Below are 21,383 nucleotides of genomic sequence, written 5' to 3' on the forward strand. Positions count from 1 at the left end.
TCTTCAGAGCATAATCATACCTAAACCTTCTCACTCTATAGTGGTGTAGTTTCTCTCGGCATCATTCAATTGACGACTTGCAAAGCTAATGGGGTAGTCCAGTTTATGTTCTCCTGGTTGAGCTAGAACACACCCAATAGCAAAGTTTGATGCATCATTATGCACATGGAAAATTACATTCCAATCGGGCACTCGTAGAATAGGAGTGCTAGTCAAAGTCTTTTTCAATGACACATAAGTATGGTCACACTCCGCGGTCCAGTGGAACTCAATAAGAAGCTTGTACAAAGGACGAGCTATCTCGACAAAGTTTCAAATAAGCCATCGGTAATAACCAACATGGCCCATGAACCTTTGAACTCCTTTATAGTTTATAGGTGGTGGAAATTCAGCAATGGCTTTAATTTTGCTCTCATATGTGGAAATCCCATTTTTGGACACTATATGCCCTAAAACGACTCCATGTTTAACCCAAAATTGGCATTTGAAAGGGTTTAAGGAGATGCGATACAATTTGTACTTCTCAAACACTTTTCCTAAGCATGATAGAAACACAAAGGTCATCTAAGAAAGCTTCACAAAACTCCCTCAAATATTCTCTAAAAGCAATGTTTATTAATCTTTGAAAGGTAGCAGGGGCATTGGTTAAGCCAAAAGCCATAACACGAAATGCGAACACTCCAAATTTGGTTATAAAGGCTATTTTAGCTTGGTCCTGCAGCACAATTGTGATTTGATTGTAGCCAGAGTACCCATCTAGAAATCTATAAGCGTCCTTCCCTGCAACTCTTTCAAGCACATGTTTTGATATATGGCAAGGGGTAATGGTCCATCCTACTGGCGGCATTGACCTTCTTGAGATCCACGCACACTTTGAGTTTCCCATTCTTTTTTTGGCACAATTACTATTGGAGACACCCATTTTGAGTGCTCAATAGGGTTTATGAATCCGCATTTCACAAGCTTTTCAATCTCTTCTTGAACGAGTTTTGCATATTTAGGATTCATTGGGTAGGGTCGCTGATGAACTAGCTTAGCCATGCTATTCATGGGGATTGTGTGTTGCACCACGGAAGGTGGAACACCTTTCATATCATGATATGTCCAGGAAAATATATCCCTAAATTCCTTGAGAAGTTTCTTTAAGTACACACTCCTCAGTCTCTGTCAAATCTTGGGCAATGAAAATAGGTTTGGACTCTTCTCTTGGGTCTGTTAACTCTATTTCCTTAACTATCGTCGCTGGACCGTCATAGACTCCATTGCTCCCATTGATAGGTTTTCTTTGAGCCTTTGTATACACAACCTTACGTTCCTCTGTGGTATAGGATTTGAAATGTTCAGGTGCAGGGTGTAAGTTTGTGGGGTCCTGTTGTTTTGTGGACTGTGATTTCACTTCTGATTCCTTTTGTTGTTGAGCTAACTCTTGATTTTGTCGTCTCCTTATGGTACGGCTCAACTTTGTCTTCTCTGTAGCCTCTAGTTGTGTGATGTCAATGGGTTGTGGACTACACCACATAACGCTTTGAAGGTATTCACCCCAGTTATCTACCAACTTTTGATGAGCATCACATGCCCCAATATAATTAAGCCATTCCACGGTTTTTATTTATTTATTCTAGCACACACATTTGCCCAATATCATTGCCTCTTATATCTCTTACTCTTCTTGTCTAATTTTTTATTACGACCGATCTTTAGTGAAGAGTCATTAGATGAATCACTTCTTGTGTCTTCTGCTCCCTTGGATAGATTGTCGTCTGGGGTACCACTGGGCCTTGAATGGTTTGTCCCCACATTTGCACTAAGATTTAACTCAGATTCTTTGTCCTCAGAGTCAATTCAATTGATAATTCTGACCCCAAATTGTGTGGGCTATAGTCTTGTGAGACACTATTGGTTCCAATGCCAGTCAAACCTTCATCTTTTAGGTCATCAAAAGCTATATGCATTGCTTCTAGCATATTTAAGGGTATGAGTGGTGGCATTTCATCCCCCTCAGGTGTTACCCAGGTTGTCCCCCTATCTTCCCAAGTGTCTATGTTTCCATATACATGTGGTAGTGATGTGTGTGAACACACTAGGACCGCTGGGGCATTTTTTTCTCTCTTTAGGAGGTTTTTTCCCCCGTGCATTGTATATACGCACATCACTCTAGGGCTATCTATCTTTCCATTGCATACTAAGAAACACACTCTCTATTGTGTGCCTTGAGCTTCCTTCGTCTTCTCCAAGCTGTGTGCGTTTCTCTGCAACCCTAATTCCAACAATTGGTATCAGAGCAGGTCACGTCCTCCCGGGCTTAGTCGCCAGCTGCTCCAGTACACGCCTGCTCACTTTCTCTGATTTCAGCTTTGGTGAGCGTTCGCAGGTCGATAAATATTTGGGGGGAGCTCTGCTCAGATTTTTGATTTTGGCTCATTTCGGCCTCCGTTTCCACTACAGGCAGTACTGCACAGGCAATTTCGTCATTTTGTGCAGAATTTCTGTCAGTGTCGTTTTCTGCATAATAGGTGCCTCATAGTCTTCTACAGTTTGTGCTATATATCACAGGTTGTTCTCGCTCTGTTTCTCCTATTTCCGGGCAGTTTTCACATCAGGTGCAGCATTTGCCATGGCTGCTGACAACAACAACACAGATGTGTTCAAGATGTTTGTTGCTGAGGACAGGTTGGATGGGGACAACTACCCTATAGCTTATATGACGCAACATGTTCTTGTGTCAAAGGGTGTCTGGAACATTGTGCAGGGCATTGATGCACATCCTGGTTCTGAGGATGTAGGCGATGTTGAGGATGTTGCAGGTCTTGCTGCAAGGATTGCAACTGTTAGAGTTGTTTTGCCTACGGAAGAACAAGCTCGTTGGGATGTTAAGGATGCGCAGGCTCATGCATTGATTGCGTTTTCTGTGAAGCACACCATTGTTCCTCACATCTGTTCAGCAAAATCTGCAAAACAGGCTTGGGATATTCTAGCAGGTCTTTATGCAAGCCGCAATGAGGCTAAAATTTCTTTGTTGTGTAAAGAGATGGAGTCAAAGATTATGCATGAGGAAGATGATATGGAAACTTTCCTTGCTAGTGTCAAGGATATCAATGAGCAGCTTATTTCTGCAGGTGAAGTCATTTCAGGCAGTTCCCTTGTGCAGACTGTTCTTGATGCCTTACCAGATTCCTACCAGACTTTTGCTAGTACTTGGAGACTGATGACCCAAGGAAATCCTGAAGTTGTCAAGTTTGATGCATTATGCACATTGTTGTTGCAAGAGTCACTTTCCATAAAAAACAGAACTAGGCAACGTGCAGTTGAATAGGCTTTTATTGCTTCTCAATGAAAGGGTGGTAACAGTAATGCAGCCACTTCTTATGGTTCTGCTACGAGTGGCAAAAATTTTGTTCCTAATGCTTTTGCTGGCAGCACTTCGTCTGGCAATTATGGCGATAAGGGCAAAAAGAATATGCGTTGCCATTATTGTAAAGCCAATGATCACTTGATCAAGTCGTGTCCTAAGTTGAAGGCCAAAGAGGTTAAGAAGAAAGAGGGTGGTTCCACTGCAAATGTCGGTTCCACTACAAATGCAGCCATTGTTGAATCTTCTGTGAAAGGAGACTGTAATGGTGATGTTGATGCAGAATGGGCGTTTAGCGCAGAGTGCACTTACAATCCTGCTGTCCATGATGCATTCTTGTCAGTTGCTGCAGATTCACATGTGTGGTATTTCGACAGTGGTGCTACAAAGCACATTACCTCACATCGTGAATTGTTTACCTCTCTCGAGTCTGTCCCTCATGGGAATTCAGTCACTTGTGCCAACAATGCCTCTTATCCAGTTCAAGGAGTTGGAAAGATTGTGCTTACTGCTGCTAATGGCAGTTCTTTCACACTTTTTGATGCACTTTATGTACCTGGGATCAAGAAGAATCTCTTGTCTGTATCCGCACTTGCTAGACTTGGACTTGTAGTCAAATTTGTGGATGACAGATGTACAGTTCATGATCTCAGTTTTGGTGATAAAATTGTTGCATCTGGGCTTTTGTGCCGTGGGCTGTATAAGCTCACTTTGTATGACAAGTGTGGAAAATTTTTTGCAAATGCTGTTGTAGATTCAAGGGCTATTTCAGATGCAAAACTTTGGCATGCACGTTTTGGTCATCTGAATTTTGCCAGTTTGCTGCGTTTACAGAAATTTGATATGGTTGCTTCTTTGCCGCCTCTTGAAGCACCTGTCAAACATGTTTATGAAGGCTGTATTTTGGGTAAGATGCAGCGTTCTAAGTTTCCAAAGGATGGTTCAGTTCGGGCCACATGCAGGTTGCAGCTTGTGCATAGTGATGTTTGTAGGCCCATGCAAACTCCATCCTTGGGCAATTACCTGTACTTCGTGACTTTCATTGATGATTACTCCAGGCATGCATGGGTATTTCCACTTAAAGCGAAGTCCGAAGTTTTTATGTGCTTCAAAAAATTTCTGGCTATGGCTGAAAATGTCTCGAAATGTACTATGGGCACCCTCCGTTCCGATCGAGGGGGGGAGTATATGTCTCATGAATTTAATGCATTTCTGGCTAGTCGTGGGATAAAACACCAATGTACAGTGCCTTATACACCTCAGCAAAAGGGTGTTTCTGAGAGGAAAAATAGGTCACTGACGGAAATGGCACGATGTATGGTCAAAAGTCAAGCTTTACCGCATTCTTTTTGGCTTGAGGCCATCATGTGTGCCACTTATGTACTTAACAAGTGTCCTACGAAAGCTTTGCAATCTATTACTCCATATGAAGTATGGCATGATAGAAAGCCTTCTATTGAGCACATGCGTGTTTTTGGCTGTTTGGCATATGCTTTGGTGCCACAAGTGCAGCGCAGAAAATTGGATGATAAGGCTGTCAAATGTATTTTTGTTGGTTATAGTGCTGAAAGCAAAGGTTACAGGTTGTATCATCCACAAACAAAACATATTCTGGTTTCACGGGATGTAGTGTTTGTGGAAGATTCTGTTCAGCCCTTGTTGTCATGTACTAGAGACAGCAATGTAAGCTCACAGGACATTTATGACACTTTGTTGCCTCTTTTTAGTGGTGGAAATACGAATGTAAGTTCCAATGAGGAAAATGTACAGCCTATGGGGTTTTCTGAAAATGTTTCAGATCAGCCTATTACTGATGCAGATGTACATGATGTACTTGATGAGGAAAGGGCTGAAAATGAGCAGGCTAGAGGTATGCGAAAATGGCTGGTGCACACTTTGCGTGACAGTAAATTGGATGCACCTTTGTCTAGTCGTACTCGTTCAGGCTCTCGCCATGCATCTTATGCATCAAATTGTTATGCTTTGGCTGTGTCTAGTTTACATGATGTTGAGGAGCCTCTATCTTTTGATGAAGCACAGAATTCAGAAAATTGGATAATTTCCATGCAATCAAAATATGATGCACTTATAGAGAATTACACATGGAATTTATGTGATTTTGCTCCTGGCAAAAAGGCCATTGGTACGAAGTGGGTTTACAAGTTGAAACGCAAGCGGATGGTGAGATCGATCGCCATAAGGCTCGACTTGTTGCAAAGGGTTATGCACAACAAAAAGGCATAGATTATGAAGAGACTTTTTCTCCCACTTGCCGTATGACTACTATGCATTTTCTATGTGCATTGGCAACTCATTTTGGTTGGGATGTACATCAATCAGACATTGTTACTGCTTTCTTGAATGGTGACATATTTGAGGAAGTTTATGTAACGCAGCCTCGCGGTTTTGTCATAAAAGGACAAGAGGACAAAGTGTGCAAATGTAAGAAGGCTTTGTATGGGTTGAAGCAATCTCCTCGTGCTTGGTATGAGAAAGCTGACACTCATTTGGTTAAACGAGGCTTTCGTAACAGTCCAACAGAAAGCACATTGTATGTAAAGCGTGAGGATGATGTATTTCTCATGGTGGTTCTTTAAGTTGATGATTTGCTCATCACTGGACCAAATGAAAGACATACTATTGAATTTAAGGCTGATTTGAATGCTACTTTCAAGATGAAAGATTTGGGGCTGTTGCATTATTACTTGGGTATACAGTTTAAGCAGTGTGATGGTGGTATTGCCTTGTGTCAGAAAAGTTACATAGAGACATTGCTATGTAAGTTTGGACTTGAGGATTGCAAACCTATTGCCACTCCCATGGAAACACGTTTGAAATTGAGTCTACATGATGCTGGCGACCCTGCTGATGTCACTCTTTACCAAACTGCTGTTGGCTGCCTCATTTATGTATGCAACACGAGGCCGGATATTCAGTTTGCAATCTCACAGGTCAGCAGATTTATGCATAGCCCAAGGTCTAAGCATTGGCAGGCTGTCAAGAGGATTTTCCGCTACCTTAGTGGCACTTTACATCTTGGCTTGTTTTATCCCAAGGGAGGATCATTGCCACCAGACTTACATGCTGTTTTGGACTCAGATTGGGCTGGTTGTTTTGACACGCGAGTGTCCACAAGTGGTTTTTGTTTCATGCTTGGCAGTTCATGTATATCATGGTTGAGCAAGAAGCAACCTACTGTGGCCACTTCGAGTTGTGAGGATGAGTACAGGGCAATCTTCACAGCTACGGTTGACTGTGTATGGCTCAGATGCCTTATGGCTGATTTGGGTGTTGGACAGGACACTGCCAACACTATCTACACTGACAGTCAGAGCGCATTGGCAGTTGCGAGGAACCCAATTTTTCATGCTCGCACAAAGCACATTGAGGTGCATTACCACTATGTCAAGGAGAGGCTCTCAGCAGGAGACATCAACTTGGCTTATGTGCCAACACAGGACAACCTTGCAGATCTTTTCACAAAGGCATTGTCTCGTGAGAAGCTTGAAGCTTTCCGCAAAGCTTTGGGCTTACTCCCCTTTGTGGACTGATCCTGTCTTCAGGGCATGGCTCTTCCCTCTACTCATGTGCCAGCTCTCGTTCACTGCATCACTCCAGGGGGGATTTGTTACCATATACATGTGGTAGTGATGTGTGTGAACACACTAGGACCGTCGGGGCATTTTTTCCCTCTTTAGGAGGTTTTTTCCCCCGTGCATTGTATATACACCCATCACTCTAGGGCTATCTATCTTTCCATTGCACACTAAGTAACATACTCTCTATTGTGTGCCTTGAGCTTCCTTCGTCTTCTCCAAGCTGTGTGTGTTTCTTTGCAACCCTAATTCCAACAGTCTATGGTTGCTTCTAGGTGGACCCACTCCATATTGTCCGACTCAGTCATCCCAAGTAGTACATCCATATAAGGAGAATCTTCCCCAACATCAGTGTCTGCTTTACACGTGTAACAATACTGCAATGGGGGCGAGTGAACTATGGTGTCAGATCTATGATCAATTAAACCTGTTTCCTAGAGGATGTGCTCGACCAATTACAAGATCCACCCAAACGATACAATCTTGGAACTGCAAGTAGACATGGTTTTTAGACTAGTCACGCACCATTTTTGCTTCCCTCATGAAAGGACGTCCTAATATCATCTCCAATGCCATAGTGTGCTTGGAGAAATCCATAACAATGAAGGTAATTATTATTTTATGTCCAAAGACCTTGATCTTGAGATCTCCTAGCATCCCAATGGGTTTAACAATAGACCCATTGGTCATCTTCACTACTATGGTTTTGGTTGCAAGGTGAGGTCTTCCCATAGTTTCCCATCAATTTTTAGTCACAATGCTAACCCCAATGCCACCATCAAGGATTCCCTTCATAGTTAATCCCTTAGTAGTGATTGGTATGGTCGCATTGGATTCATCACCCTCAAAGTATTGTCCCAACTTGTTAACAGGCAGTTCTATAACAAGGTTCTCATCTAGGTTGGGTTGTGGATCTAAGTATTCCTCCTCTATTGGCATCTCCCTAGCTCCATCCATTTGTGCAAATTGTGGTAGCCCAAACTTCAGTTCTCCATTGAGGAAGTCTCGAAGAGCTGAGACTATCTCAGGGTATTTATATAGTTTGGACATGATGGTGGTTCTAACTTCTGAACACATGAAATCCATCAAATTTGGCAAGGTTTAACTGCACCTTTTGGGCTTCATCCCCTTGACATGGGGAAGGTGGGATCTCCATTTCTTTGATAGGGTCAGGTAGTCCCTTTGTAAACATTCTTTCCATCAAGAAGTGAGTACATCCACCTTTCCATGACTTTAAATCACTTTCTTCTTGGATGACACTAGGTATGGCTAAGGGTCTATGGACTTGGTGAGGTTGTTATTGTGTAGGGAACACTGTGTCTGTAATCTGGATCTGCCTAGGTGCTGGCTCTAGATCCCTTTGGGTAGCTTCTACCAAACTCCTTAATTGCTTGACTCGATCTTCTTTGTAGGGTTTGGATAAGTTCCTATCTTCTTCTTGGATCCTGGCCATTGTGGCTCATGAAGATCTTCCTTGTTGGTTTCTATCTTAGTGGTCGTTTTGGTCTCATTTGTTTCACCTGAATCAAAATCCTCTTCAGCGTCATTCATATATACGGGGTCATCACCAGTCCCTATGTTGGTCTTTGAACTGGGGTGACTTCGCTGCATTTGCGATCTCTTCCTTCGTGTTTCCTTCTTTTTCTGAGATTGGGCAATTGATGCCGTGTCTCTTTCCTCAAGAATATAATTTTGTTTTTGGAGCATCAATCGTGTGAGTATGCTTATCGGTACCATAGGTGTACTTTGTGATGGCTCCTCGGTAACCTCAATCAATTTTGGAGCATCAATCGTGTGAGTACGCTTATCGGTACCATAGGTGTACTTTGTGATGGCTCCTCGGTAACCTCAATCAATTTTAATCGCAGGATATTTGGTGCATTTGGATTATTTGGACATTGGGCAATCAAATGATCTATGCCACATCGATTACACATGAGTATCAGCATTGTAGACGTGCTCGCTTGATTGGTTTGCATTAGTGTGGTGTTCTTTTGTAGCCTAATAGGACACTCAGCCACCCGATGTGGACCTCCACACTCATCGCATTGAAGAGGTGGTCTCTTAGCAGTGTAACTGATATTTTGGCCTCTTGCAACATGAACAGCTACTTGATAAACGGGTTTGACTTTCCCCAATAGTCCTCCATGTAGTATTGTGGACTTTCTTCAAGCGCATCCATCCCATAGGCAATATTAGGGTCTATATCTTCCTCACAGCCTTCCAAACAAGCAATGGATGACTCACAACCCACTTGATCCACAGAAGTGATTCTTGGATGTGGTGGTTGCGGTCCTAGCACTGGAGGTGGTAAGGGTGTTGTTTAAATAACATTTTGGGCCCTAGGGACCATGTGTTGTGACGTTTGTTCAAGAGGTGGGGCCGGCATCAATGCAGGCACTCGAGGAGTGTCTGTCCATGCTAAGGTTGGTCTATTGGCCATCACGCACTTAAATACTATGCAGTCCTTAGCTTTATGACCATACCCCCCACGGGCATTGCAGTTCCCATTGAATTTTACTCTAAAAGTAGGGCATTCACTGGTATTATGCGGTCCATAGCATACTGAGCACCATTGTTGCTCCCTTCTTGGATACATATGATTGTTTTGTGGAGCACGATTGTCTCTAAGACTCTCTTGAATGGCCTTGGTGAGATCTGCTAAAGTCATCTCAGATATCTTTGGCTCCTTAGCAATAGGCTTTAGGGTCATTGGTTGATGCCCCGATGCTTGCGAGCTAATAGATTTAGGCTCAACAGACACTCTTTCTCCTTGAATCATTAAATTATCCTCCAATTGGATTGCATTGGTGGTGACTGCTTCCCAAGTGGTGATACCTCTGATGACTAGGCCATTTTAGATATCCTCATGTCGTAATCCCCTAATGAATCTATCAAGCAATTGATTATTATTGAAGCGCCCATTTGGATTACAACCAAAATTCAAATGCTTCAAGCTACTAATAAAGTCTGTCACCGACTCTCCTTCCTCTTGTTGGGCTTTTTGGAGTTGAGAGGCTACACCCCAAAGCACTCCTTCTCGTATGTATTCTTTAAGGACATTCTCCTAAGAGTAGTGTAAATAATTTTTTATTCCGCCCTTAGGGTTCTATACCAATCCCCAGCCTTCCCACTTAAGGTTAGGCTTAACGCATTACTCTTATGCAGGTCATTGTGTTCTCCTAGATAATCGCATATTTGTTCAAACACTTTGATATGCTTTCTCACATCCCCGTCTCCACTAAAGTTTTATGTGAGCTTGGCTATTTGTACTGCTTTACTTCTAGGTTCTTTATCAGGCGTGCTACACATATTCTCAGCAATAGATCGATTGATAGCTTGAGCAAATGTTGCCAAGTCACCTAAGTGAGCAAGCACCGTGGGTGAAGGTGCTCCAGAGACTACATGTGGAGTAGGTATTGGCATTGGGCTTGGTGTATAGGAAGCCCTTGGTTTCCATGTTTGGTACAGTGTTGTGCCATGTGGTGGCCTAAAGTTCATATGTGTGGTCCTAGGCATAGCAAACATCGGATGTGACATGCTAATGCTAGCCGATATAGTCCGATGGAAATAAGATCTTAGGTGTTGTGGTTGTGGAGCATAGGTTGTTGAAACAATGGGGGGGATAGGACTACATGAGTACGCGGACCCATGGGTGTATACAATTGGTACACACTTGTAGGTACTGTTGCAAACATTGAGTTACCATGTAGCGGTGCTTTACTAACAAATGAGGTCCATGGCGTGTTTCTTGGCATGCCCATCATTGGGGTAGGCATGGTAGCTGTGGTATCATCAAGGGAAAGATGAGCTAGACTTGAAAAAGTAAAGCTATCACTTGTAGGCTCAGATTGCACTGAGACCCCTGGCAAAACAACATATGGGGGATCCATCGGACTTACCGAGGGAGTCTCCATTTGCGATAAGGTTGGTTTTTTAGCCTTCCCAGTATCCAAGAATCTCATGAGACCCGTTGAAGGCATATGGATCCCCTTGTTCTGTCTCTCTAGCTCAATAACCCTATGGATGACCTCACAAACTCTTTGTTGTTGATCCTCCACGCTAGTAGCCCCCGTTGTGGATTGTAGGATATCTAACCAACCCATGTGATAGGTGTGACTTGTGTATAGGTTGGTTAGAATTCCCATTTTTAGTTCGTACTCCTAGTTCTCATTTAGGAACGCTCCATCTAGGCTTGAGGTGCTAGGGGTGTCCTTTGAATTAGATGCAATGTGGCTCTCTATGGATTGACCCTTAGTGGTCGCTAATTCAGGAGCACTTGATTGCTCTCCTAGCAAAGATATTGACATAGGGGCTTTTGCTTTTAACTCTCTTTGTTGCTCCGCCTTGCGTAAGCTCTGAATTTCCTTTTTCCTAGCCGCAATGATATATCACTCAACCTCTTGCACTTCGGCAAGGCTTCTACCATCCAGTAATATGACCTCAGAGGGGAATAGCTCTAAAGAGTCACGGGGTGCGGTGAATGGAGTATTCATCATTAGCTCCATGTTCGGACAGAGTGGCTCCTCTAAAGGTTTCCTTCAAGTGGCTAATCATGCTCAGCCCGGACCGTGGACCCATGGCATGCATGTCTTGGCTTGAGCTATCAGGATTAGGCATTGGGTAACCCTCCATGATGTCGTAGTCAAAGGAAGAGTCACTAAACGCTATATGCTGGTCCTGAGTGATACTACCTTGGGTTCCCACCGAGGGCCTGGAACCTAAAGTAGGTGGGTATTGAGAACTAGCGTAAGTCAAAATGCTTGCTGGTTCCTCGACCTCTAGCACACCTCCAGAGCGCAGATGCATGTGCCTTTGGCACCCTACAAGCGTCGGCAAATAACCTCGAAGGTTAACCGCTTACTTTTTTAGGCGTTCGTTTTTTGATGTTTTTTAATGATCGTTTTTTGGAGCTCAAAACGAGTGTATTGCTCAGGGGGTTGTGGTGTGCTTTATAGCACACCGTTTGGTTACTCAAAGGTCCATTGGCTCTCAAAAAGGTCAATTTTTACCTATACGTGAGACTAAAATACGTAATTTTAAAGGGGAACTGAGGCCTGAGCCTGAGCGTGAGCTTGGGCTTGGGTCTAGGGGGTATTCCTGATCTCGGTCCTACCTTAAAATTTTTTATAAAAAAAATTTGTAACTTTTTTTTGTGGGATAAGGTCGCCGTGGCCACGCTGCGCGCGAGCACAGACACACACACACACCTAACCTACCTACTTATAACTAATACAACTAATGTTACACATTAACACACTACTACAGTAACTCATTAGCTAACAGATCTACTTTTTACTATACATTACACATAACTAATATTATGGATCTACTACCTTAATTCTAACCCCTTATCACAGAGAAAACACAGTACCTTTCAACACCTTATTAACAAAACAATACACAATAGCAAAACAAACTCCTTCTCAACACACACACCTTCCTTCTCTACCTTTCCTACATTTGAAATTGCACCACAACGTAGCACACAATGCTACTCGAGCTTAGTGTAAGGAATTTCTCCGACAGCGCGCCAAAAATGTGCACGTCTATCGCACGTGTCAATGCAAGGGTACACTGTTTACGAGCCAAAAATGGCTGCAAGCACACAACCAGACAAATCTAGAAAACTCAAGAGAGAAAGGGTGTGTCACTCACCGCCCTACGCTCGTCTTTGTGGAGGATTCCTTGCCGTGAAGAAGAAGGAGCTACTGCCGTGCCACGCTCAACTGCCTTGCCGCCTCCGTGCCGTCATCGCAATGCTTGATTGAAATCTCTCTCTCTCTCTCTCATGCATACACACACACACACACACACACACACACACACACACACACACACACACACACACAAGGAGATGAAGAAGAAGAAGATGGAGATGGAGCAAGAGCACTCGTCAATTGCACAAATGAGAGAATGAATGAATTTTAGGTTTAGGTGAATTTATATGAGCACGCCCATTCACACTTGGGCACCCATACTTAGCCAATTGTTAGCAGTAAGCTAACACAGACATCATTTTTTGGATTTCTCTTTGTAAAACATTTATTATTTTGATAAATCAAAAATATTGTAACTCCTATTTTCTCGGATAAACTCTGTAATTAATGAGCCGGGGCTACATATCAGCCAGTCATTTTCCAGCTTTGATAGAACTCCAGATTATTAGTTTTGACCACCCAAAAACCTTGGCTAAGGTATAAAAGCCAATTTTTGTAAGTTTTTAACGAGTTTTTGCATAAGAAATACACAGCGTGTGCTAACGGCGCTCACTTCTCTCCTTCTCGCGCTTCCTACTCCCTCCCTGGTTGTCACATTGCGATTGCATTTGTTGCATTGAAACCGCAGGTAAGAGCTCTACGCATTGATGTAAGCAGTTCACAGTATTTCATAGATTTTGGCATTGCCGATTTGCAACCTAATTTCATCATAACTAGGAATTTACACTTTTAAATCGAAAACTAAGCATAGGCAAGGTATTGGGGCATCATTGCCAAGCATTTAGATGCATTGTGGGTTGAAAACGACTAGGTCAAAAATTCAATGTTATTAATTACTGCGATTTTGGAACTTGACCTAAAGTGGGGTTAGAGACCATAGCATGTGTGCTTAGGTCTTATAAACTTGTTCTAGAAGTTTCGTTACGTTTGGATGTCATTTGATGCTGTAACAGATGTGATTTGTTTGTCGATGAGCGATTGGCTTTTGGTGATTTCAGTCACTTGAGTGTAGCTTGAGTTAGATGCGAGTTTCTAGTTGTTTTCCACGAGATTGACAACCTCTTGTAGCCTCTATGCACTAGTCGAGTCAGCTTCATCCCATGGTTTGACAAATTAATCGTGGTTCTCGCTAATACTGCAATAAGATAGGATGGTGAGGTTAGACATGCGTCCCACATTTGGCGCCGCTACCTGGGATCAACTGCCTGGGATCAAAGAGACCTAAACTAATGAAAACACGAGCGTCTTGTGTAGTTGCCTTTAACTTCCTCTAGGTTCGCCTAGAGTTTAAAACTTTCTTTTTAGAAACCGCATAGCTTAAGATTGTCATCTTTTGTTGTGTAGAGGTAGCTTGGAAGTAATCGTACTTTCTGAGTACCTTTAGGACTGTAGGATTGTAGATTTAGATTAGGATTTGGAGAATGATTGGTAGACGAGACAAGTCTTAAGATCGAGGCTCTGAAAAACATAAAAAACACAAGAAAATGAGTGTTTTTGGACACTTTCCACAACCCCATTGTATGAGAATCTAAGAGCAGGGTAAGTAGGATCTGAGGTGGATTTCATAACATTGCTCTCTCTAAAAGAATCAAGTGTGAGTTGTTATTTGAAGTTGCAAAATTCAGGTCTACGACTAGAAATAGCTCGAAAAGACTTGAATCCACTCAATCCGACTGGAAAGTAAGCTTAAGAGTTGTCTGAACCAGTTGGTAAGCTCAAAGACACTTTGGGGTAAAAATTTCAAGAGTTGGCCAAAACTCAGATTATTTACTTTTTCTTGACATTTTATTGATTCATATGCTTAAATTAGCTCATATAAAGACCGTCTTTGAGAAAATTGCAAAAAAGTGTTCATTTCAAGCCTAAAGTTAATAATCGCGATTATTAACTTTCTACTCTAAATTGGCCAAGGTTCATATCATTGACTCATTGCATGTGTACAAACAACTTTTGTAAAGACCCAAGAGATTTGGATCACTAAACTGGCAAAAAACTGGGTAAAAACTAAAGTTTGTATTGAGTTTTTGAATCTTGAGTATAAATTGGGGGAAAATTTATCCAAACTTGTTGAAATTTGATTTATAGGCTTATGTTGATGTGATAAACATGTGTACATGCTCTGTTGACCAAAAATTTGTCAGAAGTAAATAATCGCAATTATTTACATCTGCCCTATTTTTCAACTTTATGACCAAGTCAATATACCACTAGTTTCACCATGTTGTAATAAGCCCACAAACCAAATTTGGTAAGATTACTGGAGTAAAGTTTGTGACTAAAATTGCAAAATTAGTCTACGGACATATAATTGATGACCATTTGACCAAAAATTGTCCAAACTTGATGAAACTTGGCTAGTGATCTTAACTTAAGGTGCTTAACAGATCTGTGTCAAAGTTGGAACAAAAACTTGCAAAAATATAACTGGAGTAAATAATCGTGATTATTTACATCTGATTCAAAATTTGATGATTTTGCAAAGTTGAGTAGACCGGTCAAGCACATCAAGTAGATCTCACAAATCCATTTTGGTGACATTTGGATCCCAAAAGTGAGACTTAAGCCAGATTCTCGAAATCAAAGTCTACAGACACCAAACAATTGATAAACTTGATCAGATTTTGTCTAAACTTGTTGAAACTTGTCCAGGGACTTTAGCAATTTGTATACTTGCCAAACTAATCAAAAAAGTGCAAAAAACTGACAAAAGGAAATAATCATGATTATTTACTTCACTATCCAGAGACATCATTTTTTACTTTTGAACTTATACAATGATAGACCACCATAATATAAATCCATAGGGAAATTTTGACTCTCATAGCTCGATTTGAAGTGATACATAGAGATCAATCACGAGAATAGCAAAAAATCTACTGTCTTTATAAAAGAATAGCTAACTTGATCAAATTTGTACAGGAATTAGGTTGCAGACGAGGAATCAGTGGCTTGACAGAAAGTTGCAATTGAATCAGGTGGAAATTGACGACAAGTCAATCCAAAGGTGAGTACTCTATCCAGGGCTTCATAAGTCTATATGAACCTTAGATCTGGTCATGTACTAGGAAATCAGGGCATACTCGGAGAAACCTCCAGTAGAGTATCTACCAAAGAAAGCATGAATCAAGGCAATTCCTTGCACACAATTCCTGAAGAAGTCTTAGACATTTTTTCAAATTCAACATCCGAAATGTCTTCTTATTTGACTCACTCGGAAATCGGAACGACAGTGTGCTATAAGCATATACTATCTTTTTACAAGACTAACCGTCATGGAGCCCATGTTTACTTGGACCCTAATGAGGAGTATGCTATTCGCATTGATGACCATGGTATTGAGTTTAAAGAAGAGATTAGGTCAAACAAACAAGGAAAAATGTACATGGATCGAAATGGAACTCAGTATTTACAAGTCGTAAACCCTGACGTGATAGAAAAATGGGGGCTAGAAGTAAACACCATAATCCTAGATATGTTAGCAAAAGAAGGACCACCAACTTTAGAATTCAAGGGATACGATCAAGTAGACTTGAAGCCTTTGAAACGGCTTAGTACGGACAATCCTCGGATCGGAGTCTATTGTTGGGAAGATAGAAACATAAAAGATCTTTTGTGGACTTCTCATACCAAATCAGGACAATTAATGGCCATGAAGATCATCTATATCTTCAAGATCAAAGATAAGGGATCAGTGGACCTACCAACCTATCTGTTTAGGGATTGTTATAACAACAACTTTGTTATGATGACTCCTGAGGAGGTAAAACAAACCAAATACCAAGGGTATTCCATACAAGATTGGATATTGGGACAAGGACCATAAACAATTCCAAGAGATGAACACCGTGAGAGATCATCTGAGAGTAATGTGAAGAAACCAGAAACCACTTCATCACGTAGAAAATCGGGTGACACTAAGGCCAGTCCAGGGCTATATGAGTCACTATTTCCAACAGACTGGTTTGGAGAACTCGGAACATGACCAACTCCCCGAAGACCGGGAGTTGAACCAAACAGACGTGTCAGACCAGCTAATTTTCAGAAATGGGTCAGAAATACAATGGATTAGGGGATCCATATGACCACTTAGCAAGCTTTAAGAAAGTGCTAAGAGCACAGCGTATATTCGGTTTCCATACTCAATTCGAAGTGTTTGGAATGAAATTAGAAGGAAAAGCATTTACATGGTTCCAAAACATTCCATCAAGGTCAATCATGGACTTGAACACATTAGCTCAAGGATTTGTAGTTGCTTGTTCCAAAACGGGGATCAAACATAATACGGTAGCTCAAATCTACAGCTTTAAACAAAAACATGGTGAGTCTGTTAGGGATTGTGCAACTCGAATGAAACAATACATTGCCAAATGCCCAGAGATGGAGATATCTGCAGAAGAACGACTTGTATCTTTAGTTTTGGAGGGACTTCTAAACAAAGAACTTCATGCTATACTCTATAGGTAAAAGCATACAACCCTAGAAGCATGTGTGTCTGATGCTATTGACTTATGAGACAATTGCGAGATTTTTTAACAAAGAAGATGTCCCTAAGGATAACCAAAACGAGAAGATAGCATCCACAAAACCAACACAAGTGGGAATGGCTGCTGCGGCACCACTCACAGCCATAGAAGATATGCTAAAAAGGATGAACGACATGATGAACAACATGCAAAAAGCACCTATAAGAGGACTAGGACAAGGGATACCTCCACAGGGACAACCAATTAGGCCACAAAAATGGTGTGCAATCGAGGGTAAATGGACCAACCATGAGACCCATGAGTGCTACTTCAGACGAAAGTATGATGAGAATGTTCAGTACGTGCCCATGAGGCCACAAGGACAATCCATGTACAAATATCAACCTAATATGACCCAAGCTCAAAGACCACCAATGGGTATGAAAAGACCTCAACCTGTGTTGGGACAATGACCTCCGTATCCAGGACATAATGCAATGCCTGTAAAGTACATGCACTCTGAAGGAGTCATAGATGAACAAGCATTAGTGCTTGCTACACCCTATGTTGAGCCTATTCCATCTACCGTAATGGTAGAAGGAGATTGGTATAATCCACATCCACCACCAATGGAAGAAACAGTGACTTATGCTCGAGCAGAGCTAGCACCGATGTATTATGTAGCTAATCAAGGTGTCAGACCTCCCTTGGGAAGACCCATGATGAAGCCTAGAATAGGAAACTGTCATAACCGTGGTGCTGATGATCATTGAAAAAATGAATGCCCAGAGCCTGACAAAAACCTCAAATCAATTGAAGCCTATTGCATACAATGTTGCAAAAAGGGAGGACACTTTCCGAAATATTGTCCTAAAAATCCTTTGGACAAGGGAAAAACCATAATAAACGTAGTCCCAGTGATGCCTAGTAGCTCATCAGAGAGTGAACCGATTGTTCCAATCAAAGTAATCATTAGAGCCCAGGCAAAGAAAAAGAAACACAACTCCTCTGAAGATTTAAAGAACACGAAAGTTTCTTCTCAAAGAATCAAAGAAGCAGAAGCAAAATATATGAGATGAGAAAACAAAAACAACGGGTTGAAATCAAAGAGAAAGTAAATAAGTTAGCCCAGGACAAGTTGAAAGAAACTGGCAGTGAATTCAAGGAAACAATCGTGAAATTTGAAGGATCCATTCTGGTCGATAAAATTTTTGAGCCTATTAATGCCACCTTGGAAGCCTACCAAGAAGGACTTAAAGCAGGCCAAAACATGGAAAACAAGTGGAAAAACTATCCATCTCTAGACATGGAAGCAGCTAAGCTGGAAGCTTATCAAAATTTGATAAGAATCACGCAAGAAATGCTGGAAAAACAAAAACCCAAGCTTGAAAGTATTGCAAAACCCGAAGAGCTTGCGGTAGAAGAAACAAAAGCAAAATCCGATGTGGTGGCAAAACCCCACCTTGAAACAAATGAACAAGAGCTTATAGCACCGGACAACGAAGATGCCTTATAAAGAATTCCATTCGTAGAGGAAGACTCGCCATGACACTTATGGGAAAAAGTAAGAGCGATCAATGATGGGAGCCTAACTCTAAAGTCAGCTCCTATAGAAGAAGTCTGGTTGGATAACCTATCTTCTGATCTGAACTTGGATTTACAACCCTTGTACGGGGATTGCGGATCGGAAGCTTCAGGAATGTCGAAACCATTGACATTAAAAACATTACCTTCTTACTTGGGAGATAACAACGATGAATCCATTGTGTGCAAAACCACTCAAGTAAAAAGAGCTGAACAGACCCTAGAAGTAGAAAACATTCATTCAATCATGTCTACACCCATCCATGCACTCTTACCTTGGGAGAGCTGTTAAAACTTAGACCATACTTATGGAATGATTTATAGAAAACCCTAGAGAAGGTGGGGATAACGGGGTTAATCTCGAAGAATTTGGGAAAATATTTAAAAATGAAATGGAAAACAAAGAGATTCGATCAGTTTCTACGAACAAGGTTGGAGAATATTATGAAGGGGAAGAAGAAAAACCCACGCTCCCAGTGAAATATAATGACATTGAAACCATGTCGATACTGGATAGTGGAGTTGTCATAGCCATAGCCACAAAAGCAGTATGGGAATCCTAGGGACAGCTAGCCATCAGACAAACTTGAATAAAATTGCACTTGGCTGACACATTGAGAGACCATTAGGGCTGCCTGAAAAAGTGATAGTCAATTCCTGTGGAATTGAATATCAACACACATTTTCCATAATAGACTTTGGGAAAAAACTCAACCATGAAATCATATTGGGAAGACCTTTCATGCGACAGGTACAGCTTATCCAAGATTAGAGAAACAACTATCTGTACTTGAAGCAAGTGGGATCTATAACAAGACTCAATTTAAAAGATCACACTTATAGAGATGTCTTTAAAACACCCATCCAAGAATTTGATTCAGTCTCTTCCGTTGAAACTAAACTCCCATCTTGGTTAAACAAAGACACTCCTATTTGGATGTGTGGAGCTTCAGAAAACGGAAGCTTAAGACGAGAAGAATGTATCCTAAAAAGGGACTGCATAGATGAAGCCTATGTACCTTAACACTTTCCAGAGCATTTATGTGAGCCATTCGAGTGGACTCAAATTTTAGCGACAATGGATGTATGTGTGAATACGTCTATGCCTACTCAATTTTGCAATGAGGATGGCTACGACATATTTCCCATCCAAATGATTTCAATCCTCAACATTGAAAACGAAGATGAGGAACCCAAGGACTTAATGAAAGCTCAACAGTTCTTTTCAAACCTCTATTACGATACAACTGATGAGTTAGATGGACACTCAGCTACCTCAGAAGATTCGGGGTCAGAAAAAGAGCATACGAGAGCTAAGTTACTCTTAAAAGGAGGGGAGGAAAAGTTTTTTGACTTTCTAGAAGACAGAAATGGTATAGACAAAAGAAATACACCAAAATTGTGAAAACACGACGTATGCAATCAGTCTCCAGTAAAACAAAATTCTCGATGCAGATAGATGCTAATGATTGTGTCAAGGACAAAATAACTGGCAGATATCCTTCAAAAAAAAACTTAGAAATGTCTCAAATATCGAGAAAAACAAGGAAGGATACTCAAGAAAAATCACAAGATAAGAAACCACTCATGACCCGAGTCGAGCGGAAAAAGAAATATCAAGAGGATAAAAAAGCTCTAAAGGAGATATACACAACCAAAATGGAAACCACGGAAGAGGATGGTAAGGATGTAATGCATGTTCCATTCCATTACAAAAAGTATACTCTCCAAGATCGGAAAATCATAGTTGAACAACCTATTAAGGAACTACGAAAACAAGGCAAGTCTTACGAAGGACCTAAAAACGCTAAAAGTGTAGACTTGGCTGAACTAGGAGAAGAGCCTAGACCTGCTTACATTGCAAATGACCTAACAAAAGAAGAAGAAAAGCTTTTGTTGAGCTTGTTAAAATAATACAGAGATATATTCGCTTGGTCTTACAAGGATCTTAAGGGTGTTGATCCAAAAATCTGTCAACATACTGATGGGGGCTTTTCACAAGCCAAGCTCCCATACCCCTCTTCTCTCGTCCCCACCCCATGGAAACCTCCTCTTAGGGAGGGAGTGATAAAAGGCATTGGAAAAAAGTAAGAAAAAATAAAGTATGATTATGTAAATATATGAGAAAGGTAAAATAGGCCACCTCATGCCTGCGGGGCAGCCCATTGCCTCCTTTTTCTTCACTGTTGCCCCGTCGTGGGTCCCTTTTCCTCTCCTCCACTCAAAAGGTCAACCCCCTCTCTCTTCCCCTTGTCCTTTCTCCTTTCTCTCTCCCCTCAAGCTACCCCACCTCTCACCAATAATGCATTATAACTCACCACTAATGCACCCTAACTCACATGCAACTTACCCTATCTTCCAAAATAGTATACCCCACCCCCTCTTTCTCTCTCCTATCACATCCCATGACCCAAATACCCCCCTCTCTCTCTAAAGGGCGCCATGTCTCTTGTCTTGTAGCTAAATAACCTCCTCCACACTCACACACACTCAGTTTCACTGAAAAAGGTGCCCACAGACCCATCCCCACCCGGTGGTTACCTGATTTTTCTTGTGTTCACACACATCTGTACACAGATTCACCTCTGAACACACTCCCCTCTCTCCCCTCTTGTAATTACTTTATTCTCCATGTCACCTCTCACTTTTTTTCATCAACCCATCTCTCTCT

The sequence above is a fragment of the Adiantum capillus-veneris genome, chromosome 25 (assembly GCF_014529385.1).
Source record: "Adiantum capillus-veneris isolate H3 chromosome 25, ASM1452938v2, whole genome shotgun sequence".
Lineage (NCBI taxonomy): Eukaryota > Viridiplantae > Streptophyta > Polypodiopsida > Polypodiales > Pteridaceae > Adiantum > Adiantum capillus-veneris.